Source organism: Nerophis ophidion, linkage group LG27, assembly GCF_033978795.1.
Source record: "Nerophis ophidion isolate RoL-2023_Sa linkage group LG27, RoL_Noph_v1.0, whole genome shotgun sequence".
NCBI classification, from domain to species: domain Eukaryota; kingdom Metazoa; phylum Chordata; class Actinopteri; order Syngnathiformes; family Syngnathidae; genus Nerophis; species Nerophis ophidion.
In genome coordinates, this window is record NC_084637.1 from 13,781,037 (window position 1) to 13,798,460 (window position 17,424).

The 17,424-nt window shown below is 43.8% G+C and overlaps 1 long non-coding RNA gene across 1 annotated transcript in view; it reads left to right on the top strand.

Annotated features, from left to right (window-relative positions):
• Positions 1-2,856: 2,856 nt before the first annotated feature.
• The window catches only part of LOC133544213 (uncharacterized), a 58,861-nt gene continuing 44,293 nt past the window's right edge, over positions 2,857-17,424 (top strand). The window contains exon 1 of the long non-coding RNA XR_009804606.1: positions 2,857-2,932. This is a non-coding gene — a long non-coding RNA (uncharacterized LOC133544213). The remainder of the gene's footprint in view (positions 2,933-17,424) is intronic.

The window sequence follows — 17,424 nt, forward strand, 5'->3', positions numbered from 1 at the left end:
AAGTTGTAATTGCTAATCTCATGCTTTCTAATACGCTTCTGCCTCGGAGAATTTGTAAGTAATATGCAACTATAATTATTTCTACTTGTTTCCATCCATCCATTTTCTACCGCTTATTCCCTTTTGGGGTCGCGGGGGGCGCTGGCGCCTATCTCAGCTACAGTCGGGCGGAAGGCGGGGTACACCCTGGACAAGTCGCCATCTCATCGCAGGGCCAACACAGATAGACAGACAACATTCACACTCACATTCACACACTAGGGCCAATTTAGTGTTGCCAATCAACCTATCCCCAGGTGCATGTTTTTGGAAGTGGGAGGAAGCCGGAGTACCCGGAGGGAACCCACGCATTCACGGGGAGAACATGCAAACTCCACACAGGAAGATCCCGAGCCTGGATTTGAACCCAGGACTGCAGGAACTTCGTATTGTGAGGCAGACGCACTAACACCTCTGCCACCGTGAAGCCTCTACTTGTTTGTATTGACAAATATTTAAACGGTTTTATTAGCAGTAGTTTGCAATGACTTATGTCTAGCTTGTGTGCTATTGTGTGCTTAGCTGTTGTGTGTCTGTCAGCTCCTAGTACCCAATAGCCAATGATGTTTACCTTTTGTAAATTATTTCACTAAAATGCAAGAAAAGACCAACCTTTTTTTGCCCTTAAGGGGACATTTAGATGTTAACAATCGGTTTGCAAAAGTAAACACGTTGCAAAACTGCTTGTTTTATGCAAGCCAATACTTTTTTTTTTTTTTTACTGCTATCTGTGTTGCACCTTTGATGCACAGTCCACTCTTTCCTTCTCTCAATTCCGCAGAATTTCCTGTCTTTCCTGACAGAAGCCCGCCATCAACCAGCACATCAGTGTTTTCACTATCTTATTGGCGAGCCAATGTCAAAGTAGTTAAGATTCGACGTAATTGGCCTTAGATACGTACCTTAGAAAAGGGCCTACTTAAAACGGTTTTGCACATGGAAGTTAATTGGCTGCAGCAGACATAGTTAAGAGTCGTGTATTGAGTTGAGCGAGGCGTCAATCAAAAGTTCGGAGTTCATTCCGTCGCGCGGTAGTTCTCAAACGTTTTTCAACAAGTACCACCTTAGAAAACACACTTCAAGTACCGCCGTAATGCCCAGTAGCACAATACAGTCGTGTAGCAGGCCTAAATACTCATTACAAACAAAGCAGAGGTTTTATTTACCAAGTTTTTCTTTTTTTTTTTATTAACCTTTATTTATAATATGCAACATTTACATACAAGGAAATAAATAATAATTAACAAAAAAGTACAGAAACAGTAAAAAAAAAAAAAAAACTGTCCAAAACAGCACCGGGGTTTGTAAACTCAATAAAGTAACTAAAATAGAATGCAAAATGTATATACAGTGGGGCAAAAAAGTATTTTGTCAGCCACTGATTGTGCAAGTTCTCCCACTTAAAATGATGACAGAGGTCTGTAATTGTCATCATAGGTACACTTCAACTGTGAGAGACAGAATGTGAAAAAAATCCAGGAATTCCCATTGTAGCAATTTTAAAGAATGTATTTTTAAATTATGGTGGAAAATAAGTATTTGGTCAACCATTCAAAGCTCTCACTGATGGAAGGAGGTTTTGGCTCAAACTCTCTCGATACATGGCCCCATTCATTCTTTCCTTAACACGGATCAATAGTCCCCTTAGCAGAAAAACAGCCCCAAAGCATGACGTTTCCACACCCATGCTTCACAGTAGGTGTGGTGTTCTTGGGATGCTACTCTGTATTCTTCTTCCTCCAAACACGACGAGTTGAGTTTATACCAAAATGGATACATGGATGATACAGCAGAGGATTGGGAGAATGTCATGTGGTCAGATGAAACCAAAATAGAACTTTTTGGTATAAACTCAATTTGTCGTGTTTGGAGGAAGAAGAATACTGGGTTGCATCCCAAGAACACCACACCTACTGTGAAGCATGGGGGTGGAAACGTCATGCTTTGGGGCTGTTTTTCTGCTATGGGGACAGGACGATTGATCCGTGTTTGGGGCCATGTATCGTGAGATTTTGAGCCAAAACCTCCTTCCAGCAGTGAGAGTTTTGAATGGTTGACCACCATAATTTACAAATATATTTTTTTAAATTTGTACAATGTGAATTCCTGGATTTTTTTTCCACATTCTGTCTCTCACAGTTGAAGTGTACCTATGATGAAAATTACAGACCTCTGTCATCATTTTAAGTGGGAAAATTTGCACAATCTGTGGCTGACTAAATACTTTTTTGCCCCACTGTATGTATGTATATGTATAAATACATATATATATATATATATATATATATATATATATATATATATATATATATATATATATATATATATATATATATATATATATATATATATGTATATGTATATATATATATATATATGTATATGTATATATATATATATATATGTATATGTATATATATATATATATATATATATATATATATATATATATATATATATATATATATATATATATATATATATATTGTGGGTTCTTCCGAGGATGTCGTAGTCGTAATGGTTTGTATAGTCCTTTGAGACATTTGTGATTTGGGGCTATATAAATAAACATTGATTGATTGACATATAAATATATATATATATATATATATATATATATATATATATATATATATATATATATATATAAAAGCCAGATATATATACTTTGCCAAATGAGGTTTTTTTTTACACAGGCCCATTCATGTTTATTTACATACCTGTTAGGCCCACTTGATTGTAGACTCTTACTGACATCTTGTGGCGATAGGAAGTTACTACACCTGATTTGTCTCCTCACTTCCGGGTTGACGATTTCAGGAAGTCAGTTATGAGACAAAAGAGAAGCAGACATGTCCAGTTAGCTCGTGCAAGCCTTGGAAAAGATAATTCTGTAAGTAAACTGTTTAACTTGTTTATATAACTCAATATTAAGGCGGGAAGTGGTTCCATTTGATGGTAAGATGTTTCTGAAAAAACGATTTTTGTGTACTGTTTTTTAATGGATGTTTTGAGGACTTAAAATGGCTGCCTGTCATATTTTTCCACCCTCGAAATGTTTTCAACCCTCAGAAGTAATTGTTTGAAGATAGTATCGTATATTTGTGTAGAGCAATATTTACATATTGTGTATTACATTTCAGTGTGTTGTTTGAATCACTTAGCTTATATATTTGTCATTGAGTGCATTTCAGTTTTACAAGTAAAGTGCAAGACTTAAGTACAAATAAGTGCAAGACTAAAGTAGCCTACAAGACAAAGCAAGATTATCAACAATAAAGAGCCCGAAGGGAATCATCTGCTTGGGAACTTTATTTGAACGTCATGGATTGTTAGTTGCCTGCCAAGCTGTATAACCTCTCTCTCTCTCTCTATATATATATATATATATATATATAGTGAGGTCAGATCTATACCTTAAAGGTCTACTGAAATTAGATTTTCTTATTTAAACGGGGATAGCAGGTTCATTCTATGTGTCATACTTGATCATTTCGCGATATTGCCATTTTTTGCTGAAAGGATTTAGTAGAGAACATCGACGATAAAGTTCGCAACTTTTGGTCGCTAATAAAAAAGCATTGCCTTTACTGGAAGTAGCAGACGATGTGCGCGTGACGTCACGGGTTGTAGGGCTCCTCATATCCTCACATTGTTTATAATCATAACCTCCAGCAGCTAGAGCTATTCGGACCGAGAAAGCGACAATTTCCCCATTAATTTGAGCAGAGGATGAAAGATTCGTGGATGAGGAAATTTAGAGTGAAGGACTAGATAGAAAAAAAAGCTGATTGCGAGTCAGAAGTTATTGCACACATTTACTAGGGATAATTCTGGAAAATCCCATATCTTTCTATTGTGTTGCTAGTGTCTTAGTGAGATTAAATAGTACCTGAAAGTCGGAGTGTGGCCACGGGTGTGTTGACGCCAGAGTCTCTGAAGGAAGTCACGCAGCTGCAGGAGGAGGCTGGCTCCGCTGATGTCTCTGGTAAGAGCAGACTTATTACCACCATTTTCTCACCGAAAACTGCCGGTTGACATGTAGATTAGATCAGATAGATTAGATTGATATTATTTTTCTTATTCCTTCAGGAAAATTTAAATTTTCAGCACAATCCCATTCAAGATCAGACAAACATTACAAGGAGACAAAACAGGATCGCTGACGTAGTCAGGATCCATGTTCGCTGGACCGCTCTGATCCATGGTAAAGCTTCAACTTCGGGAATTTTAAACAAGGAAACACCGACTGTTTGTGTGGCTAAAGGCTAAAAGCTTCCCACCTCCATCTTTCTACTTTGAATTCTCCATTATTAATTGAACAAATTGCAAAAGATTCAGCAACACAGATGTCCAGAATAGTGTGTAATTATGCCATTAAAGCAGACTACTTATAGCGTGGATCGGGCTGGAAAATAATGTCCGCTACAACCCGAGGCGTCAAACGCACGCGTCATCATACCGCGACGTTTTCAACACGACACTTCGTGGGAAATTTAAAATTGCAATTTAGTAAACTAAAAAGGCCGTATTGGCATGTGTTGCAATGTTAATATTTCATCATTGATATATAAACTATCAGACTGCGTGGCCGGTAGTAGTGGCTTTCAGTAGAAAATTTAATTGTATCCAAAAGGTTTCCGTAAAAGGGCAGTAAAACGGCTAATCGAACAAAACAGACTCAATAACTCCACGGTGACGTTTTGGTGAAATTACTGCGGAATTTTTTTCAACTGAAACCATACAAACAGAATGCCGTTGTACAAATGTTTGTAAGTTAATTATACTAACATGGACACTCGTAGACATGTGAGCATATTAGCTAATGCTAACGACACCAGCATCATTGCAGTACGATGACGCGCACAAATATGCATGAAAACTCTTCAAGTGACATCACACATAGGACCATTTAGTAGGTATAAACACCTTCAGTTATACGTTGCTTGGTGTGATGAATGAAGAATCCATTCGAGTAGGAACGCTATAGACTGCTAAAAAACTAAACAGTACTCTGGTTGTTTTTTAAAAAACCCACTAAAGCTTAAATTATACTCCCGTGTTGCGTAGTTTGCGTCCCACCCCCAGATGTTGTCTTGTTAAATTTATACTTCTTCTGTTAGGGCAGGGGTAGGGAACCTCTGGCTCGCGAGCCAGATGTGGCTCTTTTGATGACTGCATCTGGCTCTCGGATAAATCTGAGCTGACATTGCTTAACATGATAAGTAATGAATAATTCCACTTGTAATAAGTGTTAAAAATAATGTTCAAAACATAAAACATTTTCATGCATTTTTAGTCCAGCCATCCGTTTACTACCGCACCTGTTCAAGAAGTTGCGTTAAGAAGTTATTTATTATTATTGGTTAGTGTGGGGCTTGTCCTCCTGGGGGTTCTTCAGACCACCAAGCACCGACATGAGAGCCCGTTTCAGGGTTACACTATTGTTTTATTTTTCAATAAGTCTCTCAGTTGCTTTCCAGCAATTGTATTTTTCTCTTTCATTCTCGCTAGCGCTCTGGCTCCAGCCCCAACCCCGTCTCTCCTCCTGGCTGCTGCTTATAACAGAGCGACAGGTGATTAGATAACAAGGCTCAGGTGGGCCATCTACGCAGTTCTTGCTGATTTTGAGGCCGGTCCTGGCACACCCCAGTTCGCTGCAGGCCCGCGGGCCACGCCTCCTCCACAGTTAGCTTCTGAATAACAATGTTATTACAAAGAATAAGAGACCTATTATACTCTAGAAATGTTGGTCTTACTTAAAAATGCACGCGTTTAGTTGTGTTCAGTGTTAAAAAAAAATATTATATGGCTCTTACGGAAATACATTTTAAAATATTTGGCTTTTTGGCTCTCTCAGCCAAAAAGGTTCCCGACCCCTGTGTTAGGGGGTTGCACCAGACGTGTAATTTTTCTTCTAAAACACGTAAGGGCGGTGTCTCCCGAAGGAGCAACTGCAGCTGTTGTTGACTTGATACTGTATTTCCATCCTGTGAAGTGACGAAATCGACATCTGGTCTACACTGGAAATAATCATTCACAATCATCAGATTACTTTTAATTAGAGATGTCCGATAACGGCTTTTTTGCCGATATCCCATTTTCAGATGTTGTCCAACTCTTAATTACCGATATCGATATCAACCAATACCGGTATACACAGTCGTGGAGTTCACACATTATTATGCCTAATTTTGTTGTGATGCCCCGCTGGATGCATTAAACAATGTAACAATGTTATCCAAAAATAAATCAACTCAAGTTATGGAAAAAAATGCCAACATGGCACTGCCATATTTATTATTGACGTCACAAAGAAGATTATTTTTTTAACATGGCTCAACACAGCCGGATTGGAATTTCGGACATGCTCTCCCTGAGAGACCCTGAGGAGGTTGAGGGGCGAGGGGTTGAGGTGGGACGGGGAGCGGGGGTAGTGGGGGGTGTATATCGTAGCGTCCCGGAAGAGGAGGTTGAGGTGGGCAGGGTTGAGGGGGGCGGGGGGTGGTGGTGTTGTATACTGTAGAGTTCCGGAAGAGTTAGTGCTGCAAGGGGTTCTGGGTATTTGTTCTATTGTGTTTATGTTGTGTTACGGTGCGGATGTTCTCCCAAAATGTGTTTGTCATTCTTGTTTGGTGTGGGTTCACAGTGTGGCGCATATTTGTAAAAGTGTTAAAGTTGTTTATACGGCCACCCTCAGTGTGACCTGTATGGCTGTTGTTTAAATATGCCTTGCATTCACTTGTGTGTGTGAAAAGCCGTAGATATTATGTGACAGGGCCGGCATGCAAAGGCAGTGCCTTTAAGGTTTATTTGGCGCTCTGTACTTCTCCCTACGTCCGTTTTCACAGCGGCGTTATGAAAAGGCATAAATTTTACGTTTTGAAACCAATACCGCTAATTTTGAAACCAATAATTTCCGATATTGCATTTTTAAGTATTTATCGGCCGATAATATTGGCAGTTTGATATTATCGGACATCTCTACTTTAATGGACGTTTTACTTCTAAACGGAAGGAAAACAAATTCGTAAAGATGGATCATGCATCTTCTGAACGAGTCGCGGCAGAGGACATTATTATTATTTGCATTCAGGACATGTGGCAAGAGGGAGCTATCATGTAAATAAAACTGTTAAATAACTATTGTTAGTTGACGACATATTGGTGTCAGTCTGTATGGTCATGTCCAGAGTTCACAAATGTTTGTACATATGACAAGTGTTGTAAATAAGAGAATATGTGTCGGAATTAAAGCTGTTTTTAGCACAAGATTGACAATAAAAGTTGAAAAGAGTGCCGTATTTTGTTACGTTTTTTGGGCGCAACAACAACACAACAAGCTAAAAAAAACACATTCAGTAATTATTTTTGGAGTGCCTCGAGATATTAAGTACACATTATCAGTTGTCATGCAATTGTTTGATCACTGTTTTATTTTAATTTTTGCATTTCAAGCACAAAGTCTGCGCCTATGTTTAAGGACCCTCCCTGGCAAAAACTGACCAATCACAGCTCTGCGTTCTGCGTTGCCAGTGACACAAACCTAGGGTTTTTAGGAGGTGTACGTATGCTAGGCGGGTGGCTGTGCAGGGGAAGGGGTTACGGTGTCACCTATGCGTGCTACGCGACGCGGGAGTATACACCAGGCTTAATGGAGGGACGCTGCAGCACCTGCAGTGAGCAAACTCGTCAAAAAGATGGCGCTATAGCACAAATAAAACACCTTGAATTGATTACAAGTTGAAAAACATATTCGGGTGTTACCATTTAGTGGTCAACTGTACGGAATATGTACAGAACTGTGTAATATACTAATAAAAGTTTCAATCAATCAATCAACCTTATCAGGATATTTGTCCTTTTTTATTTTTATTTTTTGTAACTTTTTCTAAGGTCGTTACGGAAGAAAAGTACATAAATTAGCCACGCCGTCCGTTTTATAAGCCGCTGGGATCAAAGTGTAGGAAAACCGTAGACTTAGACTTAGTTAGACTTCCTTTTACTGTCATTCAAATTTGAACTTTACAGTACAGATAAGAACGTAATTTTGTAGTGCAGGATAAAAGAGCAATAATGTGCAGATTTAAATAAATAGCTTACCGTACAGATAAATATATTCCACTTTTGCATATGCATCCACGTTTATGGATGTATGTTATGTTGTCTTTATATTCTAGCGAGTCAATCCGTCTTTGGGGTAGCGGTTTATAGTCCGTAATTTACGATACATTTAATCATTTTGGCCACTGTAACATTTCACAGTAACACTGTGTTTGAATATCGGGAAATACAACTCTGTACTTTAATCAGGTGATTATTTGGCGTGCCACTAGATGGAGCCCCACCATAGTTTGAGAATCACTGACTAATTCATTCATGCTTACCAAAATATGCTCATCTGACAAAAAATGTATGTGGACTAACTAATTACATTTACTGGATCATAACAGAACCTTATTTATCCGACTTTAATCTCCCTTATGAAATACTATGAGGCTACGAAGGTGAGTATATTTTGCCGTGTTTTCCAGACCCTAGGGCGCAACGGATTATAAGGCGCACTGCCGATGAATGGTCTATTTTTAATCTTTTTCATATATTAGGCGCACCGGATTATAGGGTGCGTTAAAGGAGTCTTTTTATTTTTATTTTTTTTAGAAATGTAAAACACTTCTTTGTGTTCTGCATAATATGTAATGGTAGTTCTTTGGTCAAAATGTTGCATAGATGATGTTTTACAGATCATTTTCAAGCCGATTTCTGACAGTCACTTTCGGATGTGCCGTTTTCGTTGTCGATCTTATTCACGTGGCTCTTCTTCAGCAGCGTCTTCTCCCCGTCATCTTTGTTGTAGCGGTGTAGCGTGCAAGGACGGGAGTGGAAGGAGTCTGAAAAGATGGAGCTAACTGTTTTAATGAAATCCAGACTTTATATCAATCAATAACGGAGCAGCATCTCCTCATCCGGAAACAACCACACCGGAAATGTGTCACGTGAAAAACCATCCGACCGGAACTCTCTAATAACTAAAGTTCCTTGGGTGAATAAAGTAAACTCACCCCACCGGTATGTTTTAGCGCTTTCATGGCGAGTGTACTGACAAATATAACTAAGAATTTTACACTACTTTATATTAGAAATGGCACCAGTGGAGGATGAATGTCTCATTAAAAAAAAGATAGAAAAAAAGAATATTATCGACTACGGCGTCGGCGCGGACGAGCCCAATTTTTCAGGATTTATGCAAATCCCAAATACAGATCAGCAGGTACCAAAAGGTAAGAAAAGTTGCTTTTGCATAATATTGATAATACGTCCTACCTTATACACACACCATAATATTACTCGTTTATTGAAGCACAGTACAATCCTTCGAGCGATGCGGCTTCATAGCTTGCCAAAGACATACTAAAACATTTTGATAGATTTTTGAGTGCCGTGTGTAATGTTCTATATTTTCAATGGAACATTTAAAATGTTGGTGTTGTTTACTTGAGATTTACATGTATCTCTTATGTTTGACTGCCATCTACTGGTCACACTTATCATTACACCATGTACCAAATAAAATAACTTCAAAGTGGGTATGCTCAACCAAATTATTCCTTACATTAGACGCACCGGGTTATAAGGCATACTGTTGTTTTGTGAAAAATAATCATTTTTAGTGCGCCTTATTATCAGTAAAATACGGTATGTTGAGGTTGGCGACTAGTCCAACATTTGTGTTCAAGGAGCTTGCAGTAATACTTGTATTCCAAAATTGTTTGTATTAGTCAAATCTCCGGGTTGGGGAGGAGACCCTGTCCCAAGTGGAGGAGTTCAAGTACCTCGGAGTCTTGTTCACGAGTGGGGGAAGAGTGGATCGTGATATCAACAGGCGGATCGGTGTGGCGTCTTCAGTAATGCGGACGCTGTATCGATCCGTTGTGGTGAAGAAGGAGCTGAGCCGGAAGGCAAAGCTCTCAATTTACCGGTCAATCTACGTTCCCATCCTCACCTATGGTCATGAGCTTTGGGTTATGACCGAAAGGACCAGATCACGGGTACAAGCGGCCGATATTAGTTTCCTCCACTGGGTGGCGGGGCTCTCCCTTGGAGATAGGGTGAGAAGCTCTGCCATCCGGGGGGAGCTCAAAGTAAAGCCGCTGCTCCTCCACATCGAAAGGAACCAGATCAGGTGGTTCGGGCATCTGATCAGGATGCCACCCGAACGCCTCCATAGGGAGGTGTTTAGGGCAAGTCCAACCAGTAGGAGGCCACGGGGAAGATCCAGGACACGTTGGGAAGACTATGTCTCCCGGCTGGCCTGGGAACGCCTCGGGATGCCCCCGGGAAGAGCTGGACAAAGTAGCTGGGAAAAGGAAAGTCTGGGCTTCCCTGCTTAGGCTGCTGCCCCCACGACACGACCTAGGATAAGCGGAAAAAGATGGATGGATGGATGAAGTCAAATCTCAGTAAAATTATCATTCCAATGAGGTATGACACTCCTGGAATAGAAACATGGCAGCTGTTTTGCAGTTTGTACGGCAAGGAGTTAATCCTTGTTATTGCGACCGGCTTTTCTTCAATCTCGTAAAATAATGAGACAAAAGCGCACTCCTAAAGGACCGCGTTTTTAATTCCGTTCTTTTTTTTCGATGTTTGCGAGCCTCATTTCACCAGAGGGCACATAGCCATTGTCACCAAGGTCCTCCCTAAGCTGCCATTATTTCAAATAGAAGCTCTGTTGCATCTGAATCTGACCTCCTATCCTTGGAGGATAATTGCAAGAGAAAAGCGAGAATGAAGGAAGACAGAGGAGCTGGAATAACCAATATTTGAATGCGCTTATTTTTGTGGGATTCACTCAGTAGTATTTATGCAAACATTTGAGGGCCAAAATGTTTTCTATCAGCGGGAAATCTTGCATCCCCAGAGGATGGAGGACCGCTGCTTTAGAAATGTCTCTATGACTTTAGGTGGCGACTTGTCCAGGGTGTAACCCGCCTTCCGGCCGATTGTAGCTGAGATTGGCACCAGCGCCCCCGCGACACCAAAGGGAATAAGCGGTAGAAAATGGATGGATGGATGGACATTAGCTCCTGACTTTTTCTGTTTGAGATTGTTATTACTGCCAAGAGTGGTGGAAAAGTGTATTACAACGGAGTGTCGCTACGGCCCACAGTTAAGAAACACATCATTTTGGCGGCCCTCCATGGGGAGCTGGCCCTTATAGTTAAGAAAGACTGCCATATAGAACCAAGTTGGTAGCGTGTAGATTTTTTAAGTCAATTAAAGGCCTACTCTCCTCTCTGAGCTGCTACCTTACCGTGGTAGAGGAGTTTGCGTGTCCCCATGATCCTAGGAGCTATGTTGTCTGGGGGCTTTCATACCCCCTGGTAGGGTCTCCCAAGACAAACAGGTCCTAGGTGAGTGATCAGACAAAGAGCAGCTCAAAGACTTCTATGGAATTACAACAAAATGAACTCAGATTTCCCTCGCCCGGACGCGGGTCGCCGGGGCCCCGCTCTGGAGCCAGGCCCGGAGTTGGGGCACGATGGCGAGCGCCTGGTGGCCGGGCCTGTTCCCATGGGGCCCGGCCAGGCACAGTGGGTCATCCCTCCAATGGGCTCACCACCCATAGCAGGGGCCATAGAGGTCAGGTGCATTGTGAGCTGGGCGGTAGCCGAAGGGAGGGCACTTGGCGGTCCGATCCTCGGCTACAAAAGCTAGCTCTTGGGACGTGGAACGTCACCTCACTGGGGGGGAAGGAGCCTGAGCTAGTCCGCGAGGTAGAGAAGTTCCGGCTGGATATAGTCGGACTCACCTCGACGCACAGCAAGGGCTCTGGAACCAATTCTCTCGAGAGGGATTGGACCCTCTTCCACTCTGGCGTTGCCGGCAGTGAGAGGCGACGGGCTGGGGTGGCAATTCTCGTTGCCCCCCGGCTCAAAGCCTGCACGTTTGAGTTCAACCCAGTGGACGAGAGGGTAGCTTCCCTTTGCCTTCGGGTGGGGGGACGGGTCCTGACTGCTGTTTGTGCTTACGCACCAAACAGCAGTTCAGAATACCCACCCTTTTTGGGAACGCTCGAGGGAGTACTGGAAAGTGCTCCTCCGGGTGATTCCCTTGTCCTACTGGGGGACTTCAACGCTCATGTTGGCAACGACAGTGAAACCTGGAGAGGCGTGATTGGGAAAAATCGCCAATGGTGTTTTGTCATTGGACTTTTGTGCTCGTCACGGATTGTCCATAACGAACACCATGTTCAAACATAAGGGTGTCCATATGTGCACTTGGCACCAGGACACCCTAGGCCGCAGTTCCATGATCGACTTTGTAGTTGTGTCATCGGATTTGCGGCCTTATGTTTTGGACACTCGGGTGAAGAGAGGGGCGGAGCTTTCTGTTGATCACCACCTGGTGGTGAGTTGGCTGCGTTGGTGGGGGAGGATGCCGGACAGACCTGGCAGGCCCAAACGCATTGTGAGGGTCTGCTGGGAACGTCTGGCAGAGGCTCCTGTCAGAGAGAGTTTCAATTAACACCTCCGGGAGAACTTTGAACATGTCACGAGGGAGGTGCGGGACATTGAGTCCGAGTGGACCATGTTCCGAACCTCTATTGTCGAGGCGGCTGATTGGAGCTGTGGCCGCAAGGTTGTTGGTGCCTGTCGTGGCGGTAATCCCAGAACCCGTTGGTGGACACCAGCAGTGAGGGATGCCGTCAAGCTGAAGAAGGAGTCCTATCGGGTTCTTTTGGCTCATAGGACTCCGGAGGCAGTGGACGGGTACCGACGGGCCAAGCGGTGTGCAGCTTTAGCGGTCGCGGAGGCAAAAACCCGGACATGGGAAGAGTTCGGGGAAGCCATGGAAAACGACTTCCGGACGGCTTCGAAGCGATTCTGGACCACCATACGCCGCCTCAGGAAGGGGAAGCAGTGCACTATCAACACCGTGTATGGTGCGGATGGTGTTCTGCTGACTTCGACTGCGGATGTTGTGGATCGATGGAGGGAATACTTCAAAGACCTCCTCAATCCCACCAACACGTCTTTCTTTGAAGAAGCGGTGCCTGGGGAATCTGTAGTGGACTCTCCTATTTCTGGGGCTGAGGTCGCTGAGGTAGTTAAAAAGCTCCTCGGCGGCAAGGCCCCGGGGGTGGATGAGACCCGCCCGGAGTTCCTTAAGGCTCTGGATGCTGTGGGGCTGTCTTGGTTGACAAGACTCTGCAGCATCGCGTGGACATCGGGGGCGGTACCTCTGGATTGGCAGACCGGGGTGGTGGTCCCTCTCTTTAAGAAGGGGGACCGGAGGGTGTGTTCCAACTATCGTGGGATCACACTCCTCAGCCTTCCCGGTAAGGTTTATTCAGGTGTACTGGAGAGGAGGCTTCGCCGGATAGTCGAACCTCGGATTCAGGAGGAACAGTGTGGTTTTCGTCCTGGTCGTGGAACTGTGGACCAGCTCTATACTCTCGGCAGGGTTTTTGAGGGTGCATGGGAGTTTGCCCAACCAGTCTACATGTGCTTTGTGGACTTGGAGAGGCATTTGACCGTGTCCCTCGGGAAGTCCTGTGGGGAGTGCTCAGAGAGTATGGGGTACCGGACTGTCTTATTGTGGCAGTCCGCTCCCTGTATGATCAGTGTCAGAGCCTGGTCCGCATTGCTGGCAGTAAGTCGGACACGTTTCCAGTGAGGGTTGGACTCCGCCAAGGCTGTCCTTTGTCACCGATTCTGTTCATAACTTTTAGGGACAGAATTTCTAGGTGCAGCCAAGGCTTTGAGGGGATCCGGTTTGGTGGCCACGGGATTAGGTCTCTGCTTTTTCAGATGATGTGGTCCCGATGGCTTCATCTGACCGGGATCTTCAGCTCTCACTGGATCGGTTCGCAGCCGAGTGTGAAGCGACCGGAATGAGAATCAGCACCTCCAAGTCTGAGTCCATGGTTCTCGCCCGGAAAAGGATAGAGTGCCATCTCCGGGTTGGGGAGGAGACCCTGCCCCAAGTGGAGGAGTACCTAGGAGTCTTGTTCACGAGTGGGGGAAGAGTGGATCGTGAGATCGACAGGCGGATCGGTGCGGCGTCTTCAGTAATGCGGACGTTGTATCGATCCGTTGTGGTGAAGAAGGAGCTGAGTCGGAAGGCAAAGCTCTCAATTTACCGGTCGATCTACGTTCCCATCCTCACCTATGGTCATGAGCTTTGGGTCATGACCGAAAGGATAAGATCACGGGTACAAGCAGCCGAAATGAGTTTCCTCCGCTCTCCCTTAGAGATAGGGTGAGAAGCTCTGCCATCCGGGAGGAACTCAAAGTAAAGCCGCTGCTCCTTCACATCGAGAGGAGCCAGATGAGGTGGTTCGGGCATCTGGTCAGGATGCCACCCGAACGCCTCCCTAGGGAGGTGTTTAGGGCACGTCCAGCTAGTAGGAGGCCACGGGGAAGACCCAGGACACGTTGGGAAGACTATGTCTCCCGGCTGGCCTGGGAACGCCTCGGGATCCCCCGGGAAGAGCTAGACGAAGTGGCTGGAGATAGGGAAGTCTGGGCTTCCCTGCTTAGGCTGCTTCCCCTGCGACCCGACCTCGGATAAGCGGAAGATGATGGATGGATGGATAAAGGCCTACTGAAATGAGATTTTCTTACTTAAACAGGGATAGCAGGTCCATTCTATGTGTCATACTTGATCATTTCGCGATATTGCCATATTTTTGCTGAAAGGATTTAGTAGAGAACATCGACGATAAAGTTTGCAACTTTTGGTCGCTAATAAAAAAAAGGCTTCCCTGTACCGGAAGTAGCAGACGATGTGCGCGTGACGTCACGGGTTGTGGAGCTCCTCGCATCCTCACATTGTTTACAATAATGGCCACCAGCAGCGAGAGCGATTCGGACCAAGAAAGCGCTGATTTCCCCATTAATTTGAGCGAGGATGAAAGATTTGCGGATGAGGAAAGTGAAAGTGAAGGACTAGAAGAAAAAAGAAAAAAAAAAGACGAGGGCAGTGGGAGCGATTCAGATGTTATTAAACACATTTACTAGGATAATTCTGCAAAATCCCTTATCTGCTTATTGTGTTACTAGTGTTTTAGTGAGATTATATGGTCATACCAGAAAGTCGGAGGGTTGTGGTGACCGCTAGTGTCTCAGAGGGAAGCCACGTTTCTCAACGAGGCAAGGCAGCCGGGATGAGATACCCCCCCCCCCCCTCCTCCACGGTGTAAGCATCCGACGGTCGGGGGCGGCCGGTGGGAGGAGGGAAGAGAGTCCGCAGCTGCAGGAGGAATGATGCAAGCTCTCCGCTCATGTCTACGGTAAGAGCCAACTTATTACCACCATTTTCTAACCGAAATCTGCCGGTTGACATGTGGTAGGGAACCATGTTCGCTTGACCGCTCTGTTCCATAGTAAAGCTTCACCGTCATCTTTCGGGAATGTAAACAAGGAAACACCGGCTGTGTTTGTGTTGCTAAAGGTGGCCGCAATACACCGCTTCCCAACTACATCTTTCTTCTTTGACGTCTCCATTATTAATTGAAAAAATTGCAAAAGATTCAGCAACACAGATGTCCAGTGTGTAATTATGCGATTAAAGCAGACTTCTTATAGCTGGGATCAGTGCTGGATCAAAATGTCCGCTACAGTCCGTGAAGTCACACGCACATGTCATCATACCGCAACGTTTTCAACAGGATACTTCGTGCGAAATTTAAAAATGCAATTTAGTAAACTAAAAATGCCGTATTGGCATGTGTTGCAATGTTAATATTTCATCATTGATATATAAACTATCAGACTGCGTGCTCGGTAGTAGTGGGTTTCAGTAGGCTTTTAACTTTTACAAACCCAAAGGCAACACAGCAACAGAAGCAACTCAAGCTTCTTCTTTTTCGTATGGCCTGTCACAACCAACGTTATTAGCAGCTCATGCTAGCTAGTAGCTGGCTAGTGGTTGGAGGAGCAAGGAAATGTGTCACTACGCCAGAAAAAGTAGTTCCTCTGTGTTAGCTCCTATTACAATAACAATGTCGCTAGGTTAATACCTAGGTCGCGCGGCATGTTAATGGAGTGTTTTTGGCCGTTTTTAAAGTGCTTTTACAGGCAACAAAAGGTGCATCCCACATTGTATGAGCACATTTTAATATTTAAAAGGCACATAAAAGAGAAAGACATGCACGTTCTAGTCTCTAGAAACATAAGCTGGACCGATTCCCGGCGTCACCATTCGATTCAGAATCACTTCTCGATTCAACACGATTCTCTATTTAGACTCATTCTCGCAATGTATATTTTGGTATAATCACTATAATCCAACTTTTTTACAACAGGTTTCAGGTTAGAATGTCAGGCTTGTCCCTGATGGTTTGGTTATGTTTTAGTTTTTCCTCTGTGTTTGTCTGTATTTCCTGTCAGCGCTATTATTTTGGTTGTTTCCTGCCTGTCTCCTTGAGCGCTGTTTCCCGTCAGCTGCGGCTGATTGGAACCTGGCCACACCTGGTGTCAATCAGCAAGCTCCTATTTACAGGCCTACTGAAACCCACTACTACCGACCACGCAGTCTGATAGTTTATACATCAATGATGGAATATTAACATCGCAACACATTTACTAAATTGCAAATTTAAATTTCGCGCGGAAGTATCATGCTAAACCGTCACGGTATGATGACGAGTATGATGACGCGTGCGTTTGACGTCACCGGTTGTAGCGGACATTATTTTGCAGCCCGATCCAGTCTGCTTTAATCGCATAATTACACAGTATTCTGGACCCTGTGTTGCTGAATCTTTTGCAAGTTGTTCAATTAATAATGGAGAAGTCAAAGTAGAAAGATGGAGGTTGGAAGCGGTGTATTGCGGCCACCTTTAGCATTGATTGATTGATTGATTGAAACTTTTATTAGTAGATTGCACAGTTCAGTACATATTCCGTACAATTGACCACTAAATGGTAACACCCAAATAAGTTTTTCAACTTTGTACACATACACAGTCGGTGTTTCTTTGTTTACATTCCCGAAAAATGACGGTAATAAGTCGGCTCTTACCGTAGACATGAGCTGAGAGCTTGCGTCATTCCTCCTGCAGCTGCGGACTCTCTTGCCTCCTCCCACCGGAGCCTTTAGCCACAAAAACACAGCCGTTTTTCCCTTGTTTAAAATTCCCAAAGATGAAGCTTTACTATGGATCAGAGCGGTCATGCGTACATGGATCCCGACAACATGTCAACCGGCAGTTTCCGGTGAGAAAATTGTGGTAATAAGTCGTCTCTGACCGGAGACATCAGCAGAGCGTCCCTCCTGCTGCAGCCGCTGTGACTTCCCTCAGAGACTCTGGCGTCAACACACCCGTGGCCACACCCCTCCGACTTTCATGTACTATTTAACTCACTAAAACACTAA